Source organism: Bison bison, unplaced genomic scaffold (assembly GCF_000754665.1).
Source record: "Bison bison bison isolate TAMUID 2011002044 unplaced genomic scaffold, Bison_UMD1.0 scf7180017864050, whole genome shotgun sequence".
NCBI lineage: Eukaryota > Metazoa > Chordata > Mammalia > Artiodactyla > Bovidae > Bison > Bison bison.
The window spans coordinates 4,899,315-4,924,068 of NW_011494622.1; the positions used below are offsets into that span (position 1 = coordinate 4,899,315).

The window sequence follows — 24,754 nt, forward strand, 5'->3', positions numbered from 1 at the left end:
AAAAAACACTCTGATACTTTGAAATAATTAACTTTACATTATTCAGTTTATTGCATTATTTAATTTTATTTGAGATTATTACTTTACATTATTTCATTTATTATATTCAATTTATTATTGAGTTAATTTATTGCCAGGGAATATTTAATGTATTTAAGCAATGTACTTGTGTTTTGAGCAAGTATTCAAAGGTAAGATTCATCTATTTTTACTAAAGTGCAAGAAATAAATGATGACTACTAAACCCAGTTCTGTTTCAGTATCAGATGTGGTGGTTTTCCCCATTGGAGTGCTTGCTGTATGACAGTTGAGATTAATTTATTGGAAATGGTTGGGAAAATGGTACTTGTTGTAGAAAACAAGTTTCAAAATATTTATAGTATTTCTTGATGTATAACATGACTTAGTTCTTTTCCTGGCATATTCTCTGTGCTCACTTTTAGAGTTTCTTATTTCTCTATACCCTGTAACCAAAGCGAAAGGATAGGCTCTTCAGGAAGCAATGCTTCTAAGAGGAAGAGCTCTCTGATAGTTGTTTAACCCTGGTCACTTTGCCTTAGCTCCTGAGTAGGGCCTATTGTCAGTGAACACGAACTTCCCCAATACCACACATTCAGTTTCCATGTGCACTCTAATATCTGATAGGTAAAAAAAAAAAAAGTATCTATACCTCATGGATCAGTAAATAATAATAAAATTAAAATGTCCAATTGGGAAGACTAGACAGCTACATCAAAAGAATCAGACTGGACTACTTTCTCACATCATGAGTAACAATAGATTCAAAATGGATTAAGATGTAAATATACAACTTGAAACCATAAAACTAATGTAAGAAAATAGAGGCAGTATGCTCTTTGACATTGGCCTTAGTAATATTATTTTTGGCTATGTCTCCTCAGGCGAGGCAAACAAAAGCAAAAATAAACAAGCAGGACAACATCAAACTAAAAAGCTTTTGCACAGCAAAAGAAACTGTCAACAAAACGAAAAGACCACCTACTAAATGGAAAAAGATATTTGCAAATAATTTATCGGATAAAGGATTAATATCCAAAATATATGAAGAACTCATACAACTCAGCATCAAAAAATCAAACAACCCATGTAAGAATGGGCAGAGGATTTGAAAAGCCTTTTCCCCCTAGAAGACATACAGATGGCCAACAGGCATGTGAAAAGACACATACCATCACTAATCCTCAAGAAAATGCAAATCAAAACCACAATGAGGTATCACCTCACACCCATCCGAATAGCTGTTATCAAAAAGACAACAAATAACAAGTGCTGGCAAGGACGTCAAGGAAAGGGTGTCTTGTGCACTGCTGGTGAGAATAGAAATTGTTGCAGCCACTATGGAAAAGAGTATGGAGATTCCTCAGAAAATTCAAATAGAACTACCATTAAGTTCCAGCAATTTCACTCCGGGGTATTTATCCAAAGAAAACAAAAATACTAATTAGTAAAGACATATGCACCCCTGTGTTTGTTGCAGTGTTATTTACAATAGCCAACATATGGAAGCCACCCAAGCACCCATCCATAGATTAATAAAGAAGATGTGGCTTATATGTGCAATGGAATATCACTCAGCCATAAGAAGAATGAAATCTTGCCATTTGTGATAATATGGGTGGACCTAGAGGATATAATGGAGAAGGAAATGGCAACCCACTCCAGTGTTCTTGCTTGGAGAATCCCAGGGGCGGGGAAGCCTGGTGGGCTGCTGTCTATGGGGTCACACAGAGTCGGACACGACTGAAGTGACTTAGCAGCAGCAGCAGCAGAGGATGTAAGTGAGTAAGTCAGGCAGAGAAAGGCAAATAGTGTATGATTTCACTTATATGTGAAATTGAAAAAACAAGATAGGGAATTCCCTGGTGGTCCAGTGGTCCACATTTTCACTGCTGAGGGCACAGGGCTAATCCCTGGTCAGGGAACTAAGATCCCGCCAACCCAGATGGCAAAGCAAAAAAATTTTTTAAATAAAAAAACAAATCAAATAAACAAACATAACAAAACAGAAACAGAGTCACAGATACAGAGAACAAACCGGTGGTTGCCAAAGGGGAGAGGGTGGGTGGAACAGAGAAACAGGTGAGGGACATTAAGAGGCACAGACTTCCAAGCAGCAAAATAAAGGCGTCATGGTATGAAACGAACAGTGTGGGGGACATAGTCGATAATTATGTAATATCTTTGTATGGGGATAGATTCATAACTAGACTTAATGTAGTGATTTTTTTGAATTGTATAGAAATAGCAAATCACTATGCTGTGTAACAGAAGCTAACATACTACATTGTAAGTCAGTTATACCTCAACAAATAAACTAACAAACAAACTCATAGGAAAAGAGATCAGATTTGAGGTTGCCACTGGTAGGAGTAGGGGGAATTGGACGAAGGCAGCTAAAAAGTACAAACTTCCACTTATAAGATAAGTAAGTACCAGGTATGTAATGTACATGATAAATATAATTAACACTGCTGCAATTATCTATGAAAGTTGTTGAGAGAAAATCTGAAGAGTTCTCAGCACATTGAAAAATATGTATTTTTTCTATTTCTTTAATTTTGTATCTATATGAGATGATGGATGTTCACTAAACTTAACTGTGGTCATCATTTCATGATGTATGTAAGTCATATCATTTTGTTGTTTACCTTAAACTTATACAGTACTGTATGTCAGTTATATCTCAATAAACTGGAAAAAAGTTTATTTAAACCTGCAAAAAATTTTTTTAATGTGGATACTGGCTAAATAAAATGATACCTTCTCCCCCAGGGTAGAGGGAGAATTCGAGAAATAAACCGACATGAAAACAATACACTCAAATGATATGAGATGTACATATGAAGCAAGAAGAGAAGGATTTTATCTTTTTTATGCCTACACTGAATTTCTAATATCCTGGTACTTGTACTAAGTTGCTTCAATTGTGTCTGACTTGTTGCGACCCCATGGATTGGACTATAGCCCATCAGGCTCCTCTGTCCACGGGATTCTCCTGGCAAGAATACTGGAGTGGGTTGCCATTTTCTTCTCCAAGATTCCGGTACTCAATGAATACTACAGCAGTGAATATATAGAATTGATAAAATGAGAGTACTGATGTTCACCGCAATTTATTTTTTAGAGCTTACATTGAAAACAACACAGATGACATCCTCATTAGTAGTGTTTTAGTATCACCCGATTGTGTTTAGTGTTACATTCTTACCCATCCACCCTGAAGGACACTGCAGCTGCCACATCCAGGACTGAGAGAGTCACAACATTACACTGAATTTTACCGTAAAATTTCATGCCAATTGACTTTAAATAGTGATTGCAGGACACTTTATTATGATGAGTTTTAACTCTTGTTTTTCAGCTAGTATAAATAAAGAGGCAGGGTTCTATTTTCTTTTTCCGAATACAAAAATAAACGTGGTACATAGCTAAGGAGCTCTACTCTGTAGCCTTAATACCGCCTGGATTGAGGGGATGCCAGTGAAGTCAGGCAAGAAGGCAGTGGTCAGTGCAGGAGCCTTGAGAAAGCCCCAGATGTATTTATTTTAATGTCTCAGTAGCAAAACTCCTAATATGTTAACCTTAAATGGGCAAAATAAATAGAAAAGAGAAGCCTCAGGGGATGTCTGTGACCAAGGCTGAAGCAACTGCTAAAACAAGAAGGAATAAACAAGCCTCCAGAAAAATGAGGACTGGAAAGACATTTCCCCAGTTCTATTTATCACTCCTTTTCAAAACACTTGATGTTTAAAACTGTTTGAAGTTTTTCAAGTGGGAGGGGACATAGGTAAACCTCTGGCTGATTAATGTTGATGTTTGGTGGAAACCAACACTACTGCAAAGCAGTTACTCTTCAAATAAATAAATAAGTAAATAATGTTTTAAATTTTAAAACTGAATCACAAAGACAGTGTTTGAACTGGGATAGTAATAATTGCTACAGAAAACATGAAACTGAAGGAAGGTTAGTTCTCAAAACATGAAACCTGCTACTATAATAATGTTTTGATACCAAGTTTAAGGAACTAATTATCAGCATTTGTTGTTTGAATTCAAATGCTGATATTTACAAAGTATCTGACACTCAAAAAAGTAGAATAGGGTTATTGGGAACAAAGAAAGGCATCACAAATCCTTGAGCTTGTCATCTTTAAAGTGATGTATCCTGTTACTTATAAATGTAATTTGTGAGGGTTTTTTTTTTTTTTTAAACTTCGCATTGTTTTAGATGTCAAAACGTGAAATGACTAACTTCCTAATCAGGAAAGACATTTTCCAAGTTGTTAAAAGAAGAGTCACAGTGATTGACCTCTGCAGAAGAACCCGAAACCCAAGGCTTCTTTGGTGACTAATAAAAATGCGTGATTTGATTTCCATTATTTGTGCTAAAGCCATTAACAAGTCTACAGCTGAGAACTCTCTTTAGACAGTTAGAACTAAGGCGAATCTAATCTCTTTTGTTCTGTTTTGAAAAAGTGCCTTTGATGGTACTTACATAACAAGCACAGATTATTCCGGAAAGCATCAAATTCCTGGAGTGTTTACTTGCTACCAGGAGAGACAGTATTTCAAGTATTCTCTTAAATTGGAATTATACTAGGGCCGAGACTATGAAAACTGACCACAAAATGCAGGCTACCTTGAACCTCAGCAGATAATCCACAGGGCAAAGAACTATCTGTGCATTCGAGTGTCAGAAGGATATTCAACAGGTGGTGTGGAGCTATATTTCCTTAAGGCCAGTTCTTGCTGAAGTTTTTATGTAAAAGGCAACATAGAGGCTTCCTTGGTGGCTCAGATGATAAAGAATCTGCCTGCAACGTGGGAGACCTGAGTTCAGGCCCTGGATTGGGAAGATCCCCTGGAGAAGGAACCCACTCCAGTATTCTTGCCTGGGAAATCCCCTGGACAGAGGAGCCTGGCAGGCTACAGTCCACGGGGTCACAAAAGAGTCCAACACGACTTAGCACTAAACAACAGCAACAACAACAATTTGTATATAGCAGTGGGTTTGTTTTGCTCAGAGGTCAGAGGGCAATGACATGATTTTGTGGCTATGGTCTCTTAATTTCCCTTGAATTACCTTCAATTATCAGATCTCTCTCTTTTTTTTAATGGATCAGAGTAGCCTTTATTTCCAACATGACAGCAGATTGGGTCATTTAAGTTTTGAATGAGGATCTTAAGATGTTTGATTGCTCATTCATGGGCACCAACATGACTTTGTGTCCATAATCTTATAGTTCTGCCTGAATTCTTTTGATTATTGGGCATTTCATTCTGAAGAGGAGCAGGGTCAATGCCTGTCCTCAATTTTGCTCAAGAATTCTGTGTTAGTTATGTTATTTTTGTAGACTTGAATTTAAGCACCAAGGCCAGCTGTACAACTATAGGACTACATTTTAGCTCAGTTAATATGAGGATTTTAAGACTGGAGCCTGAAAGATTTTCCATGGAATAATTTTAATCCAGTAAATTGCTAGGTCATTTTAAAATTATTCTATTCAGAGTTCAAATATAATTCAGAAGACAGGACACACAGAGCGGTGGGAAACATTGAGGAATGTTAGATTTTTTTTTTTAAGAGATAAACACAAGAATAAAAATATGGTGCATATTAATTTTATGCACCAGAGTTTAGCCTGAATTTACTTTGAAATGGGGTCATATATACCATTCTTTCTGCATAAACTACCCTGAGTGGTCAATGCATTTCTCTCTCTCTGTGGTAGGACTAGCAGTATTCATAAATGCCAAATGATTTCACTTTTCAATTATAGCCAAATGACATAATTTAAGTTGTTGACATTTGTCCTTTCTACTGTATTAATAGACTGCTTTGAAATGTTCACGGAAAATACCCCAAGTTGTTTATTATGTTCTTTACAATCCCTGAGCTTAGATAAATGAGAATCCGCGTCAAACCCTTTTCTGAATGGCTTCTCTGAGCTGACAGCCAGTCTATGATGCCAGCTTGGGGGCTCCTTTGCCTCTGAGTGGGTGGCACAGATCATCTCAGTCAATAATGAGGGCACAGTTGTCCCTGCTCAGCCCCCATATAAGAACTTAAATCCCTCTGGACATTCCTGAATGAATGCTGCCTAAAGATGGGTCCTTAGTATGCAGGTCAAATTACCCATAGCATTCACACATGAATGCTGGGGTCAAAACACATTTAGCGTCATTTCATAGGAATAAGACAAAATCATTACTGTGAATAGTGTTGAACAAAAGGACATGAGATCATTGATTATTTTCATAAAAGTACAGTGTTCTTTTTCATTATACCTGGAAAAATTTCCTGAAGACTATAGAAACACATGTTATAGGTGAACTGAATAGTGTTGGTTCAAGAATAGGTTTTTCTTTTAATTTAAATGTATTTATTTTAATTGGAGGCTAATTACTTTATAATATTGTATTGGTTTTGCCACACATCAACATGAATCCACCACGGGTATACACATGTTCTTGAAGTCAAGTGGACCTGTATTCAAACCCAGTTTTGCCCATATATTTTTCAAGGAAACTAGCAATTTTATTTCTGAGACTTTACAATGCAAGCTAGTCCAAATATGTACAGATTTTCCTTAAAAATTATACTAGTTCAAGGTCAATCCTGGTAGATAATTTTCTTTCTGATGCTATTCCAAAGTTCTAAAGTCTGTAATTTACTCTTATTTAATGATAAAAGAATATTGGTTTCTTTTTGCACTAAATGATCACGTGATTTAATATTGTTCTAGTATCATACTTTTATGATATCTTTTACTTTTATAGTACTTAAGAATGATTATAGAATACATCTAAGTACTTACAAATGCATTTTTTTCTAAGTCAAAGCTATTGATCAACTTGATAGTATAGTACTAGGAAATTTCTGTTGGTTTCTATTCTATAAATCAAAAGCCAAATATATTCCTACTGAAAATAAACCAGAACCTTAATGTGGACCTGGTAAGTCAGACACATCATCAAAGAGACATGTAAAGAATTAGACTATAGAAACACATGTTATAGGTGAACTGAACAGTGTTGGAACGATAGGTCTTGAAGTCAAGTGGACCTGGATTCAAACACAGTTGTGCCCATTTGCAGCCATCTAAATAATTTATTCGCTCAGTGGTGTCCAACTCTTGTCACCCCATGGACTACAGCCCACCAGACTTCTTTGTCCATGGAACTCTCCAGGCAAGAATACTGGTGTGGGTTGCTATTTCCTTCTCCAGGGGATCTTCCCAATTCAGGAATTGAACCTGGGTCAGTCTCCTGGATTTCAGGCAGATTCTTTACTGTCTGAGCCGTCAGGGAAGCCCTTAAAAACAATTTATAGCAACATTACTGTCATCTTCAGCAGCAGCAACAGCAGCAGGATGAAACACCCCCCCAACTGTTGTGAACCATCCCCAGATTGGTTAACTGGCATCATTCCCATTCACCAATATTTTGAGACAGACCTTTACCTTTGATTGAATGTAATCAACACTTTCCTGAAAATACACAGACTTTATTTTATTGCTTTAGATTGAACTAAGCCACCACAGTCTATAAAGTTAATTTGTGTGTATTTTCCCATTACTCAATTACTCCATGCTCAACTTAGTGACATATTGGAATTGAAAAGGAATTCTGCTTTCCAGGCAGCTTTTCTTTCTTCCTTAAACAGAGCCTTCTTTTAGCTGAGATTCTCCCCATGCCCTCTGCCCACTGCAGCAAATAAGAGGAGACAGATCCAAAGAAATAGTTGAATCAAACACTAGCCTCTTGTCCCAGTGAAGTTCTTACTACTGAATCTAAGGGGAAGGGACACTTTAAAGGTTGTGACAATTAGCTTTAAAAAAAGACTTTCCATTACCTTTGACAGCTTATAACCTAAGGTGATGGTTGGAGGAAAGAGATGTCTATTAAATGTCACATAAAGAACTGTGTGGCAAATTGCAGAGTGATAACATCCTGATGACAGCCATCCTTGTTTATTTCACTAAATGAATGTGTCTCCCCTGCCATCCACCACTGCAGAGAGTACCATAAATTTCTACTTTGAGAAGAAAATCTATGATCTTTTAAAAGATACACTTCTTTCTTTCTGATTTGAAAGAAATAAAACTGTCTCTATTTGCAGATGACTTGATATCACATACGTAAACCCTAAAGATTCTATCAAAAAAACTGTTAGAACTAATAAGTTAACTTAGTGAAGACGCAGGATACAAAATCAATGTGCAAAAATCCGTTGTGTTTCTATCCACGAATCACTAATATTACTAATCACAAAATATCAGAAAGAAAGATTAAGAAAATAATCTTGCTTACAATTGTGTAAAAAATAACAAACTACTTGGAATCAATGAAACCAAGGAAATGAAACACTTGTATACTAAAAACTGTAAGACATCAGTGGAAGAAATGGAAGAAGCTATAAATAATGAAGCTATAATTTCATGCTCAAGGGTTGGAAGAATATTGATAAAATGTCTGTACTACCCAAAACAATCTATAGGTTCAAAGCAGTCCCTACCAAAATTTCAATGGCATTTTTCACAAATAGAAAATACAATTCTAAAATTTGTGTGGAATCACAGAAGATCATGAATAGCCAAGGTGATCTTGAGAAAAAAGGACAAAACTGGAGACATCACACTTCCTCATTTCAAACTCTATTACAAAGCTATAAAATAAAAAATATGGTATTGGCCTTAAAAACAGACACACAGACCAATGGAACATAATAGAGAGCCCAGAAATAAACCCATGCAAATATGCTCAGTTTATTTATGACAGAAGAGCCAAGAATATATGGTGGGAAAAGGATAGTCCCTTCAATGGTGCTGGGAAAACTGGACAGCCACATGCAAAAGAATAAAACTGCACGCCTATCTTACCCTATACACAAAAATCAACTCAAAATCCATAAAAGATCTGAATATAAGGTCTAAAACCATAAAGGTCCCAGAAGAAAATACAAGGCATAAGCTTGACTTAGGTCTTCACAATATTTTGTTTTGTACTTGACAACAAAAGTAAAGCAGCAAAAGCACAAATACACAAGTAAGAGTATATAGCAAACTAAAAGCTTCTGCACAGCAAAGGAAATCATCACAGAAGGACAAAACAGCCTACAGAATGGGAGAAAGTACCTCCTAGTCATATATCCGATAAAGAGCTAATATATAAAGAACTCCTATAAATCAACTGCAAAAAGCCAAAACTCAAAAAAGACCAATTTGATTAAAAAATGGACAGAGGAACTGAAGAGACATTTTTCAAATAAGGACATACAATGGCCAACAGGTACCTGAGAAAGTGTTAACATTACTAATCATCACGGAAATGCAAATCAGAACTACAATGAGATTTTACTTCACACCTGTTAGAACAGCTGCTATCAGAAAGGCAAGAGATAACAAGTGCTGGTGAAATGTGGGGATAAGGAAACCCTTGTGCGCTGTTGGTGGGAATAAACTGGTGCCGGTACTACAGGGGAAAATACAGAGGTCCCTCAAAAAGTTAAAAACAGAACTACCATATGATCCCGGAATCCCACTTGAGGGAATATATCCAAAGGAAATGAAGATAGAGTATTGAAGGGCTGCCTACACTCCTGTGTTCACTGCAGCATTATTCACAGTAGTCAAGACATGGAAGCAACTTGTATGTGTGCCAACTGATGAATGAATAAAGATGTGGTGTATTTACACAATCAAACATTATTCAAGTGTGAGAAAGAAGGGAGTATTGTCATTTGTGACAACATGGATGGACCTTGAGGGCATTATGCTAAGCAAAAGAAGTAAGACAGATACTGCACGTTATCACTTATATGTGGGATCTAAAACAGAAGAAAAAACAAAACCATCAAACTCATAGAAACAGAGAGTAAGAAAGTGGTTGCCAGGGGCTGGGGGTGGGGCAGGGAGATAGGGAGAGGTTGGTAAAACTGTACAAACTTTGAGCTGTCAGAGGCATAAGGTCTGAGGCTGTAATGTATGACGTGGTGACCGTGGTTGATAACACTGTATTGCAGAATTGAAATGTGCTAAAAGTAGAGGGCTTCCCTCATGGCTCCGTGGTAAAGAACCTGCCTGCCAATGCAGGAGGTCCCTGGGTTGGGAAGGTGCCCTGGAAAAGGAAATGGGAACCCACTCCAGTATCCTTGCCTGGGAAATCCCATGGACAGAGGAGTCTGGCGGACTATAGTCCATAGGGTTGCAAAAGAGTCAGACAGACTTCATGCCTGAACAACGACAACCGAGAGAGTAGAATTTAAATATTCTCAACAAAGAAAAGATTAATATATGAAATGATGGATGTGTTAACAAATGGAGAGAATCATTTCACAGTGTACACGTGTCATCTCTATGTACACTTGCAACATCTTACGATTGTGTATGTCATTTATAGCTTCCATAAAGTTGAAATTTAAAAATGTTAATTACAGTTATGTTCAATGTAAAAAAAACAAAAGAACCATATTTTTAAAAAATTTGAACTTTGAAATATTTCCTCCATTTTCAAAATTAAAAAAACATTATTTATCAAAGTATAATTGATTTACAATATTGTGCTAATTTCTGCTGTACAGCAATATGACTGAGTTATATACATATATACATTCTTTTTAATATTGTTTTCTATTATGGTTTATCCTGGAATATTAAATATAATTCCCTCTGCTATCCAGTAGGATCTTATTGTTTATTCATAAATTTCCTATTTTTATTAGTAAACCTTTCATTTTAATTTTTATACACTGATATCACAAGTCAGCTGATATAAAAGGAAATTAAATAGTTTAGTTTTATATATATCATATTTAGACTTTAAGGGGAAGCAAACATTAAATGCTGTGGTAGTAGTAAAGAAGTATAATTTTATGTGTGTTTTACTTTTTAAATTTCAACTTCTGAAAAGGACCTGGGATCAATCATTTCAATTTTTGATTTTAGGCTTTTGGGGATTCAGAGAAATGACTGCTCCAAGATCAAATAGTAACAAGTTGACACTCAAAACTGACTTAGCTCTCCTGACAGTGAAGAAAAGGCATCTCCTTTTAAGACATCTTCAAATGTAATTGAAATCAAGCTGCTTCCCCTCAACACATTACAATTAATTATAATACAGTACATTAGGCGTAGTGCCTGAGTGCTGAATCCTACCTACATGGCAGGGGCTACAGGACAGAGATATATGTTCCTCCTACATATGAGGAGGTGTGGTAGATTCTATAGGTAAGACACAGACCTGGTTGATGAATAAGTAAGGACTGTTAACAGAGGACCATAGATTTATTCTTCTAGAACTAACATGGAAATAATGGTTGCTTATGACAAGGATTTCTTTTGCCCAACTACTGCACAAGCCTAAATAGACAGCTTTATTTAGGCATAAACCTAGATCAATAACTATTGGTTTTTCTTTTTTAAGAAAACCTCAGAATTTTCAGTTAATATTTATTTGGACGTATTTCCATGGCAATGTTATTTTATGAAATAACTACCTTTAAATAATCTGCTTACTGTTAACTGACTATTAAAGAGTCACATTTTTTTCTTTTGATTGAACACACCTGCTTCCTGAACACCTGAAATAATGTTTGCATAACTTAGCAAGGGCAAAAAGCCTGCTGTATACCGCCAGCAGTAGTACAAACCTGTGTTTGTGTGTGTCTCAGATATGACATGGTGAAACTCTATTTGCTACTCTATGTGGGATTTGAATTTGGGGGTGCTGGTGGTGGTAAGAACTTTGCTCTAATTGGGTCACTTAACATTTAAATAATATTTCTCTTGCAAAGTTTATTTAGAATGAAAATGTATCTCAAATCAGTTCACAAACATCCTAAGATAATTGGACTAATTTGTGAAAATCCAAGGAAGAAAATAAGAGGCCATTGAAGGAAAATACTGCCTCTGAAGAAATTCTGAATTTATTGAAAGTTGAAACTTGGTATTTTTGCTGAAGAGTGGGTAGTTTATGACACTCTTCATTGGAGCCAAAGAAAATAGATAATAAAGACAGATATCTTCTATTTTCATTGTTAAAATTATTGACTTCTTATATCCAAATGTAATATTCAGAGTGCAAAAGCAGTTCACTAGATCTTTAGCAAGAAATCTGGCAAAATGCTTCATGACATCTCTATGTATTAATGTGAAAGTGTTAGATGGAATTACAGATGAATGAAAAATCATTTTCAGGAGCACCCTTCCCCGGCTGTGTGTTTTCAACATTTTTATTTTTTGGGAAAATAACTAGCATACTTAGCAGTTCCACAGAAGGCATATACCCAAGAGAGGACTAGGTAACAAGTAGAAAGATTATCTTAACAGGCTGAGTTAAACTTTAACAGGGATAAATAAAAAGTCTTGCAACTCAGCTATACCAAATTATTTCATGATAAGGTTGAAGAGATTGATTTCTCAAAACTTTATTGGAAATACGTCTGCAAACTTTAGTGAGCTACGAGCTCAGTGTGACACAGGGGTTTAAAAATGTGATTGTATCAATATAAAAATGAGCAGTGTTTATAGAAATCAAGGAAGATTATGATCTCACTTTTACACTCACGTTGGCACCTCATGGCCTCAATTAAAAAAAAAAAAATGTTGTTCTTTTGGTTTTGTCCATGAGCCAGCCTGCTGCAGATGTGAGTATCTCCCCAGATTTTAGAGGCTAGCCCTGAATGCTGAAGGGAAGTGGAGAGGCCTCTGAGTGATTCGGTGGAAAGTGCTGTCATGTGAGTGTTAGCAGCCATAAGAAAATTATTGACAGTACCCTTATTTTTTTGTTTGTTTGTTTTTTCATCTCAGGGAAATCATCTCAGTGATGATTTTAGGATTAATACTCTTAAATTATTCACACTTAGGCTTTGCACTGACAGGGAGAAGAATAACAGTTGTAACACAAAGTTTCAGTATCCCTTAGGATGCACCAACCAGTCCATTCTGAAGGAGATCAGCCCTGGGTGTTCTTTGGAAGGAATGATGCTAAAGCTGAAACTCCAGTACTTTGGCCACCTCATGCAAAGAGCTGACTCACTGGAAAAGACTCTAATGCTGGGAGGGGATTGGGGGCAGGAGGAGAAGGGGACGACAGAGGATGAGATGGCTGGATGGCATCACTGACTCAATGGACGTGAGTCTGGGTGAACTCCAGGAGTTGGTGATGGACAGGGAGGCCTGGTGTGCTGCGATTCATGGGGTCGCAGAGAGTCGGACACGACTGAGCGACTGAACTGAACTGAACTAGGATGCACCTGAATTTAAGAAACATGATGTCCAAATGTTCCCCGGTGGTCAGACTGTAAAGAATCCTCCTGCAGTGTAGGAGACCTGGGTTTGATCCCTGGGTTGGGAAGATGCCCTGGAGAAAGGGAATGGCAACCCACTGCTCTATTATGTCCAAATGCAACTATTTCTCAATGCTGGGTTTTAAATGATTTGGTTTATAACTCTCATCAGAAAGGATATAAATAACTCTATCCTAGAACTAAGGGCTTTAATAATTCTGCATTATACAACAAAACTGGAGTTGCTATCTGTTACTCTTTTGCTCAACAAGATGCCAACTCAAATGACCTCACTTGTAGGTCTTAACCAAGTCACATGTTCCCAGCATTCTTCACTTTTTAATACCTAATATAGTCCTTTATACCCTGCCACTATTTAAAGCTAAAACTTTCACTCAATCCACCAAAAATAGGCAAAGAAAACAGCATACAAATTTATACTTAAATTAAACATTGGGGAACAGTGAAAATTATTTGAACAAAGATTGTGCCGTTTCATGACACCTTAGACACACTCACTACTAGAAATGATTGGAATATTCCTTAAGATGATTGTTGGACATATTTTAACATATACAGTTAAAGTCTTATTTGATCTGCTCCTTGTTAGTCTTCCCTCCTCCCTTTTATCTATGGGGAGAAGTTCTCTACTTTCTTCCTTTTGAGTTTTGGCTGCTCTTTGAAAAGCAGCAAAGACTTCATCTTGACTTCCCAACGGCCTGAGGATTCAGGGCAGGTTGGGTTCCCCTCCAGGGTAAGCTGTGGTATGGGGTCATGATCTTAAAAACCCACCCTGGGCTTTTTGTGCCCATCATATGGACTCTGCTGTGAACTCCATCAGGTTCACAGATAGCGACTGTGTCCGCAGTGAACATCCCATGACAAAAACCTGACACTCCCTGACTTCAGCATTATTTCTTCTCTATAATGGAGAGCAGAAGCATTCCTTCATTTCTCCTGCAACATTGGAGACCTAGAAACTGTGTTATGATCACATGCTGCCATAATTATTCTAGCAAATGTAGTTGAGGAGAGCCATCACACTTGTTTTCTAATGTGAACTCATTCAGTTGGGATGTTGCCTGTCTGCCCTTCCTATGTCAGGGTGAGAAATGGAGCCCATCATATTATAATTCACATCAGGTTGTACACCTCAAACTTACAAAATGCTGTATGTCAATTATAACTCAATTAAAAAAAGAGAGAAAATATAGCTCATATTCCCTCAAGTCAGGAGGGAGCCAAAGATAATGAGTGGATCAGAAAGTTAGCAACTTTCCCCTTTGTGGGAGGAGCAACTTCAGAAATATATTAATACGTATACTGTCATCAGCAGCTAGGAAGTGGCAGAGTCAGGATTCAACAACATGTTTTAGGGAACTTTCAGGTATATGTTCTTTAACATTCCCTCAAGGTCTTCCTTGTGTGAAAGTGAGTGTCAGTATTTAGTCTATATGTGCTTGGGCAAATCTCTGCACTTCTTGCTGCCTGAGTGTTTTAACTTATAAAATGAAAGGCTTGTTTTATAATGCAAAAGCACATAAGGTCCTTCTGTGGTCTGAAATTTTCCTAAATCCAGAAAGTGTAGAGTTAGTTAATTTATATGTATTAAATGGTACAATCCAGTATCCTTACTAACATGATTGTATATGATATAAAGCAGAATCTTCTTGGAAGTCAGTATTTTAATGACTCATTTACACATTAAAGTTCAGAAAAAAAGATTTTGAAAGATCTGTATTTCTAGTAGCATCAGTATGTGACAGATACATATTAGTACGAGTCTGAGCCATCGTCCGTGGCTGCTTTCCTCTAGCTGCCCCGTTTACGTAAGTCCAGGAATGAGGTCTATAGCACTCTTTCTATATGGCATGTCTTCCCATATTACCTCAAGTGCCTTTCAGTGGAGATGATCAATTTTGAGATTTCATGTGGCCTAAAACAATATCCATTTTATAAATGTACATCCAAAACAATTTGTATAAAAATAAAGTTCAGTCAATAAATTATCATCACCTTTTTAAAGCTTTTTCCATTACGGGTGGTGTGATGGTGTCAGGGACATTGGGAGTGACAAGGATCATTGATTTTGGGGGTTTTCTATTAGAGTTTGCATTTGCAGTGGAAAAAACAGATAAGTCAAGAATGTGGTTTCAAATTCTGAATGTTACATTATTTTGCATATCTCGTATTTCCAAGAGTAAAATCTGTTGACCTTTGAGGAAACAAAAGGCTGAGAGATCTCAGCACATTGTGTTCCAAACTAGTATTTTTATTACATTTTCTTAGTGGCTGAGTCAGTCATGCCAGCGCTTGCTAAATTATAATAGCATGTGAAGTACAGTGTTATTTCACATGATTTTTCATGTGGATGATTGCTATTATATGCTTTGGTTACTGTGGAAGTTTGACATCAGGCTCACAAACAAATTACCAAAGTCTTATGACCCACAGAAATTTCAATGAGCCTGTTTCTCTTTTCAGAAGCTTTGGAATTAGACTGTTTACTTAGCATAAATTATGATTTTAGGATATTTGGTTATTTACATGGCAACTATATGATACACGTGTTATTGAGTTAAAGTTGACTGAGAAAGAAAATTGACTTAAGGAGAAGGATGAATTAGCAAATGTTTGTGAAGAAACAATTTATTTCCTTCAAAAACATAGATTAACTCTAGGTCCAGGAAATAATGCCAAAAAATGGGTTCTTTATTTTAATAAACACATAAGAATGACTTGTGCATGTGACATCAATTTACATGTAGTACATGTTTCAAAAAAGGCTTGTTTTATGTTGAGTAGGTATTTATGCTAGCATTTTAAGAACCTAGCTTTTAATATCATCAAAAGTAAATGGCAGCCTAGACCCTCATCCAATTATCCTCATTTGTAAATTGATACATCTAAGTTACATTTCAAATATACTTTGTTTCCTACTTCATGCTGGGTTCATGATTATTCCCCTCTCCCAAACCTCACCCCATTTTTTAGCATTCCCTAACTCAGAGAATGTCTCCATTCATTCATTATTCAATGCATTAATTCATTAATCAAAAAATTTGAAAGCAGGCATTGTATAAGCAGAACTTGGGGGAACCTTGACCATTCCCTGTCTCCCAACTGTATGTGTTTGAAGTCAAAGAGGAGACATTTAGCCCTGGAAAGGACAGTATGCCTCTATCACAGCCACACAGGAAGAGATTTGGGTATGAGAGGATAAGCATTTTTAGCTCTCTGAACTTTCTGTGGGCCAAATACAGGTAAAGTATCATTTAACATCCAGCATCAGGAGATGGGAGTACATGAAGGATAACGGTGACGCACGGATGAATATTATTGCTTCATGTACCTGTGTCAGCAATGAACCCTAAATGGATGATCTTCGTGGTATATAGGTAGGGGGCAGCAAGGCAGATAATATCAGCTCTTTATATCTACTTTCCTGCTCGTTATCACAGCCAAAATTAGATCAACACAAAGCAAACCAGTAGTCCCTCAACTGACTTGCTAGTTACCTATTTTATACACAGTAGTGTATATATATACACATGACTTCCCTGGTGGATCAGGTGGTAAGAATCTGCTTGCCATCCAGAGACCTGGGGTCAATCCCTGGGTTGGGAAGACCCCCTGGAGGAGTGAATATATGTCAATGTCAATCCCCTAATTCATCCCACCCATCCTTTCCCCTCTTGGTGTCCATACATTTGTCCTCTACTTCTTTGTCTCTCTTTCTGCTTTGCAAATAGGTTCATCTGTCCCATTTTTCTAGATTCCACGTATAAAAGCGACTTTATGTAACATCTGTTTTTTTCTTTCTGACTTCAGTCTGTATGACACCCTCTAGGTACATCCACATCTCTGCAGATTTTGATGTTGAAGGTTTCACTGCTTGCCCCACCAGCCCAGGGGTGGCAGCTCTCAGAGGCACTTGTCACATCTCTCCACATCTTTGCATCGCTCTACATGACAATCAGAGGATGCTCATCTTCCCAATCACCTTGCTCATCTTCATCCGCCTTTAAGGTGCCCATGTGTGTGCATGCTAAACCGCTTCAGTCTTATCCGACTCTTTGCGACCCCATGGACTGTGGCCCGCCAGGCTCCTCTGTCCGTGGAATTCTCTAGGCAAGAATACTGGAGTGGGTTGCCATGGCCTCCTCCAGGGAATCTTCCTGACCCAGGGATCAAACCTGTGTCTCTTACATTTCCTGCACTGGCAGGTGGCTCTTTACCATTAGCACCACCTGGGAAGACCCCTTAAGATGCCCAGGCTTCCTCTATGCCTTGATACTAAGTGCACAGTCTGGGCACTTGGTGGCTCTCAGGGAATCAGACAATGATCTTAAGGCAGAGACAACTTGGATTCTCCCTTCCTAGAGAAGATGTTCCTACATGAAGAGCAAAATGCTCATGGACCAGTAACGCAGCATCCTCAGCAATGTATGGACATTCTGGCAAATGATGTATTGCATGTCTCCCTTTAAGTTTACATATGTCACTACACAATAACTCATAATAAATTTATTGGGTCAAGAAAGACTATTGCCAAAATATACATGAAATATCAGAGACAGGAAACACAAATAGCATTGGATTCCTTTGCCAGCACCAAAACCATCATCAGAGCCACCCTACATGGCTCCATTAAGCTCTTGTTCATCCTGATTCTGAAGGTTTATTCTCAAGAGGAAGAATGAGCCATCAGATGGATGAGTCATATTTTAGTTATAATCACAGGAACATTCAAAAATGAAATCATTTTATTCAGCTGAACAAACCTTATAAAAAGTAAATTACTTCATTTACCTTTGGCAAAAAGACTAGTTTAGCTATTTTGAGTTCTCCCTGGAATTATCTCACCCATTCTTTCCACCCTCTGTGACACCTGCTTCTATCTCTCCCCTTTCCCAGGCCTTTCCTGGTCACACCAATAAAACAGGAAAAAAGCAGGAAACGTGGTGCTGAAAACCTTCACATCATCAAGGCAAGAGGGAAAAGGCCCCACAATCAGCAATTTTTTAAAAGTGTGCATCTTTCAAAGAAGCAAATACTTTCAAGACAGTTTAATATTTTAATCTTCATTGTTGCTTTTTTATGCCATCTTTTAAAATCCAAACTGAAACATTATTTCTGGATTTCCAAGCTTCAGCTGTATCTCTGTCTATCTCTACCTGTGTTTGAGTATACATGCCTCTCCCCTCGCTCCAAATTCTTCTTACTCCAAATTTTCAAGATGGAATAAAAGTGTTTTCCCCTATATTTACTATTTAAGTTCTTTCCCACACAATGGCATGATGCCTGTATTTTTATTATGGCTGTTAGTTTCCAGCACTTGAGTTGTTTTTGTTTCAGTTTTTATTTTCTGTGCAAGATACACAGCTGCTTCTGCGCTGTGGGAGCCCTCGTCTTATGAGTTACAAATTTTGCGTTGTGCATTAGCGATGAATGCTAATGGCAAAGTGAGCATCACCAGTCTGCTGCCCACACTGTGTGGGAGGAAAGAAGGTCTGGCAGTGGAGATGCAGAGAGACCATGTACCTGATGGGGCTGGGAGAAACCAAGCTCTTCGGGTAAACACTGAGGGACCATAACAGATGCAAAACTGAGTCATAGCTCTATTCGTAAATTGCACATAAATCTATCCCAAACAAGGATCCTACTAATTAGATATTTGGAATTATTTTAAAACCAATGTAATGCCTTCTACAACAAGATAGAATTATGTAACAGATCTCAACAACTTTTTATTACAGATATTTTGCTTCTCAAGTTCAGGTAGAGCAATTCGCAGAAATATACAGGTCTAACCAACATGCACATGGTCTCTTGCTGTGCAGCCTCGTCCAGGTGAGCCCTAAGGGTCAAAGCACCTGCTAACATGGCAGAATGGGGCAGCACATCTCTGGTGTCCTTCCACCCTTGTTCCGTGTTTTTACTGCCATCATCTTTTTGTATTATTTTTTGCTTGTTTGTTTCATCACAGTTGGGTTTATACTAAGCCCAAACAAAATTCCCAAACTTAATGTTGGGGTTTAGGCACTCAGCCTTGGAACAGTGGCAGAGTAAAATATGAATGTGTTTAAAAGAGAGACTGGGTAACTTAAAATTACGACTATTTGAAGATTCATAAATTGACTTCTCAAGCCCCTGCCTGTCCTCAGCGTGCCAGGCTTGGAACATCACCTGCCTGTTGGCCGTGTCCACCTGGATGTCCGCCGGGCACGTCACCCTGACCTTTCATTTCACCCTGTCACCCACCCTCCCCTCCTTTGACTTCTCTGTAAACAGTATCACCATTTCAGTTGCTCAGACCAACAGCAGTGACATATTTGACTTATATTTTCTCGTACATCCCTGACCCTCATTTATGAGCAGATTCTACTATCTCTGCCTTCAGAATATGTCCAGAATCCAAATGGTTTTCATTGCCTTCTCCACTACGGCCTTTCACTTTAGTCTAAGTGTGAACTATTTCAGGGGGCTTGCGACTGGTCTCCTTTCATCTGCTTATATCGCCTGCATTCTGCTGTCCCCAGAATATTCAGGATGATCTCTCTAAAACCTGAGCGCTATCACTCAGTCCCCTGGTGGAAACCCTTCAGGGCCTCTGGTCTCCCATGCTTACCATAGTCTGCAGGGTCCTCGGGGTCCTGGGCCCTCACTCAACCTTGGGGTTCATGCTGCCCCTCCCTCCCTGCTCGTTCTGCTCCAGGCTTGTAGACCTCCTCCCCGTGAACACATAGGCCAAGCTCACATGGTCCCAGGTCTTTGCCTTTGCCTGGAACACTCCCTTTGTTCCTGCAGCTCTCTCCTTTAGCCCTTCGGGTCTAAGTTCAAACACCCCGTTGTCAGAGAGAGCTTTCCTAACCATCCGTTACAGAATTCCCCCTCCATATTTCCTTTACCCTTTGTAAGCTTTTTTCATCAGAACCCTTCTTATCATCCCTCACCTTATGTTTATTTATCATCTCTTTCCCACCCCAAGAACATAAGCTCAGAAGACGAGGGACTTTCTCAGGAGAATGTGATTCAGAGGCAGGAAGTTCAGTCATGGGGTGGAGCCTCCTGGGCAGTTCCACGGACACACCGGCCTCCTGTGGCTCCACACAGGGTAGTGCCGGGAAGTGATGAGCACTACCAATTCCTGAAATCAATCTCCCTGTCTCCCTTTATAGTTAATGCAAAGAGGCAGTCAAACGTTACCACTTAGGCAGCAGTGGGAAATTTTGCTGTTATGAACGGGAGTACAAGAAGAAGAATGGATCAGATCAGTGTTTTATAATTGGATCAACAGAAACTCTAATCATTATTATTTGCTAATTGCTCCACTGTCATTATGCTGCAGCATCGCACACATAAGTACTGCCGTACGTTCATTCTGAGCACCGTTATCTGCCTTTGTTGTCTTCTAGACAAACAGTCACCAATCCAGTTTGGACTCTGATCACGGGCATTGGTTCCAAACAATGCTGATGCAGTTCAGTGAAATTTGGAATCAGTACCACTACTTGTGATCTTAACTTTCAAGTCTAAATGGGACAGGTAGCTACCACCTATCGTAAGTATAATGAAAAAATTACTTCCTTGGTGGGAAGAACCTTAGTTATTTAATTGGCTGTATGGTGGATGTTCTATCTTACATTATCAAAACATCAAGTTTTGTTAAGATTTCAAGTGGTGACTTCTAAAAAGAACACATTTAAATTTTTAACAGGTTGTCTTTCATTTATTTCTAAAGGAGTATCCCGAATAATGGGAGGGGCCAACAAGCTAGACTGTAGTATATTTTTGGGGCAGTGTCTTACAAGTGAGCCTCAACGAACCCCATAGCTAGACCACAGATCCTATACTTGGTCTGTACATGGTTCATATCAGGTCAGATTGGAGTTTCATGGATACGCTAAGCTGGTGTCATGTAGAATGATGGCAGATTGTACAAGCTTAATGTTTATTTAAATTTGCTTTAGGTCTTTTCCTCATTTGCACACAGAATGTATCCTGAAATTTGACAGAGATATGTTTTATAACAGCAATAAGTAATACTATCTTGCTATGATCTAGAATGATTTTAGGTTTTCACTTACGTCAGCTTCAGAACATAAGACTCTATGACAAGGTAAGAAGTTGTGTTTCTGGACTACAAGTTAAAGGCTTATAAGCCACTGTCAAAAAAAGAAAATCTATTTTACAGTGGCAGTTTTCAAGGAAGGTTTAGGAAATAAGGTTTTCTGGCATGTATACATGAATTCTTGGAAATAAAAGCAAATGTACTTAATCATTAGCTTTACACTACTTTTGGAAAGCATGTCTGTATAATTTGTCTAAATAGAACAGTAGTAAAAGGAAGTGTCTTTAATATTTATGCTGACATAACAGGCATAAATTGGAATTATCCCAGATAATAAGGCAAAAAAGGGACTTAACAAAATTCATTCTATTTTAATATTAACGTAGTTAATATTATTCTCCAGCAGTTTATAGTATTTAATATTATTCTCCAGCAATTTATAGCTTTTCTCTCTAAGAAATATCCCTGCATTCTAAGAAAAAGATAATGAAATTAAGAAAAGGCATATTAACAAGGCCAAAGGGACAGATGTAAAACAAAATAAAATAACTTTTCAGATTAAATAAGAAAAATTATAATTTAGCCCAAATAATCAAGGTTAAAAAAAATGGGACTGAAATGTTAAAATCAGGAAAAACATTTGTAAAGTTAATTCTACTTTTTCCATAAGACCTAACTTAGCAGGATTAAAAGACACTCCTTATACTTCAAAAATCTTTTTGATAAATGTAGATGAGACACCATTTTATATAATGAATAGAAAATTTCTGGGGATCAATAATTTTAACTATACAGACTGAAAGTGTAGACAGAATTAGAATCCTCATAAGTGTGCATGAGTGACGGTCCCATTCATTTTCCCTCTTGACTTTAAATGGCTTAAAAGACAGAGATCATAAATAATAAATGAAAAATACCACATGCCCAACAGATAAATAATAAATACTGACCACTCATTAAATGTTTTTAGAATATCTAACAGAATATTTTAAAAAGAAGGCTGTTCATGCTTACTGCACAGTGTCCTGTAATGTAACTCTACTGGAGGGCTTGGGACTAAAGTTGATTACGTATTTTTGTCTGGTCAGAACAGTAATACTTTTCCATACAGAAAGCATAGAAAGAAACCTAAAAGATAACAGTCCTCTTCTTTTTCTTACCAAATAAAAATGGACATATTTCTACATCAGAGGATTTCATGGAAAAGGCTGGAAATAGATATAATTTCTGTATCAGAAGATTTCATGGAAAAGGCATGTTAGAACTAATGCTTATGATCCGAATTATGGGCATTTTCAAGAACTGTGTCATCATTACCTTCTGCCCTTGGTTTCCAGACAGAGTTGGGATTGGTGAACGAGAATGCCTGCTGCTGGGGCAGGCTGGCGCTGTGATCAAGAGTTTGGGGCCAAGCCAGCTGGGTTAAAAGCCCATTCTACCATATCCCCAGATAACTTCAGGAAACTTATTACTTCTCCTCTCCTTGAACCTATGGAGCTTCCCACTCTGTAAATAGGAGTAACAATGGTGCCAGCCTTTTCACGTTGTTTGAGGGTCCAATGATTAATATACATAAAGCCTGCAGACGTGGGTCTGGTGCATCCTGCCAGTAATGTTACTACTTACTACCCCTGCTGTGAAAAAGCGAGTGTTTCTTTGGTGTCGATTCCTGTGACTAGTGGCTGGCTGACTCCTTCCAGACGTGGGTCTCTTTCTTGCCATGGTCATTCATTCAAACAGATTCTCTAGTCAGGTTTCCTCTTTATATAAATTAAAAATTGTAAAGGAGCGCACTAACTCTTGGTTTGAAGAGCTCAAATGAATTCTCCGAGTCACAGTTGCTTCCTGGAGGCACAGATGGCTGAGTCAAATCTGCTCTGACGGCACCTTCGTTTGGCACATGGTGGCTGCCTCAGACTAACGAGGAGCCAGTGTTGACTGACTGGTCTCATCAGCACAGCAGACTGTGGGGGCAGAGAACGAAGCCCCCACTGGGAGGAAACACCCAGGAAGGCAAGGCTGCCGTGACGCAGCCCAACCCTAGGCGACAGATGTCCCTTTATACGGGAGAGTCGGGGAACAGGCGTCAGCAAAAGGGGAACCTGGAGCCGCAAAATGATCTTGATGCCTAGTGACACTGCACTGCGATGAGATTTTTTTTAACGACAACGAAAAAGATTATAAAACTCTTTCAGTGTCTTTCACATAAAACTGCTCACGCTTGGGATATTTTAGTGCCTGTTCTTCCTGCAACATCATCAAAAACGAGTTCACTGTATCTGCAAGATACGGAGAGGAGTTAACGGCCAGGGCAGGAGCTCTGCTGGCTTCAAAGTTATGTGCACTCCGGCTCAGCCACACAAATTATTCCCTGGGAGTAATCTTCAGTGAGTTGCTAGGAGATGACCAGTTTATGTTTTCCTTTGATTACAGGGCACAACCACCCCACTGTCAGAATGCCAAAAGTTAAAAAAAAAAAGGCAGTGATTGCTTAAGGATCATTTTTTCCTGTTACTTGCAGTGGGGTATTGAATCCCAGACCATTCTGCATAAAGAGAGGAGGGTAAGGGAGCCGTGGAAATGAATGTAGTAGAATTTTAAGAATTGTTATCTGAGCAGGGCCAGCAATAGCTGGCATGTCCAGTGTGGTTGGCATGTCACCCATGTTTAATACATATTATTTGTTTAATCAAATGGAATCATAATTTTTAGTAATTTCTTCAAAACCAGTATCATGCGTAGGTGTAGTGCGAGGCTTATGTCTTAAAAGAAGTGCTTATCCATACATGCAAGAGCCTAACATGGGTCAAAAGAGATACACAAACAGAGGAGGACAATTAGCTCAAGCCTCTGGATTGAAATAAAATAAAAAGAGGGAAGACTGTAACCCTTCTGGCCCCAAGACTAGGGCTCATTTCATTATGCCACACCATCCTCTGTGCATACTGTATATGCATAGCTATATATGTTCTGGACTCTAGAATTCTTTTTCTATGAGAGCTAATATGTTTTAGCGATTGAAACCGACAACTCAATTTAAACAATAACTCTTACTCTTATTTCCCTGGGGCTCAGACGGTAAAGCATCTACCTGCAATGCAGGAGACCCAGTTCGATCCCTGGGTTGGGAAGAGCCCCTGGAAAAGGGAATGACAGCCCACCCTGATATTGGACAGAGGAGCCTGGCGGGCTACAGTCCAAGGGGTCGCAGAGTTGGACGTGACTGAACAACTAACATACATACTTATTAGCTGTGGGACTTGGGATGAATTAGTTACATGCTCTGAGCCTTGGTGTCCACAGTCATAAAGTGGGGGAAATACTAGTACATACCTCACAAGATCCGTGTGACGATGAAATGAAATAATATA

At 38.3% G+C, this 24,754-nt stretch overlaps 1 protein-coding gene across 16 annotated transcripts in view; it reads right to left on the reverse strand.

Moving 5' to 3' along the window:
- The window catches only part of SORBS2 (sorbin and SH3 domain containing 2), a 213,000-nt gene that overhangs the window by 101,175 nt on the left and 87,071 nt on the right, over positions 1–24,754 (reverse strand). The window lies entirely within an intron of this gene.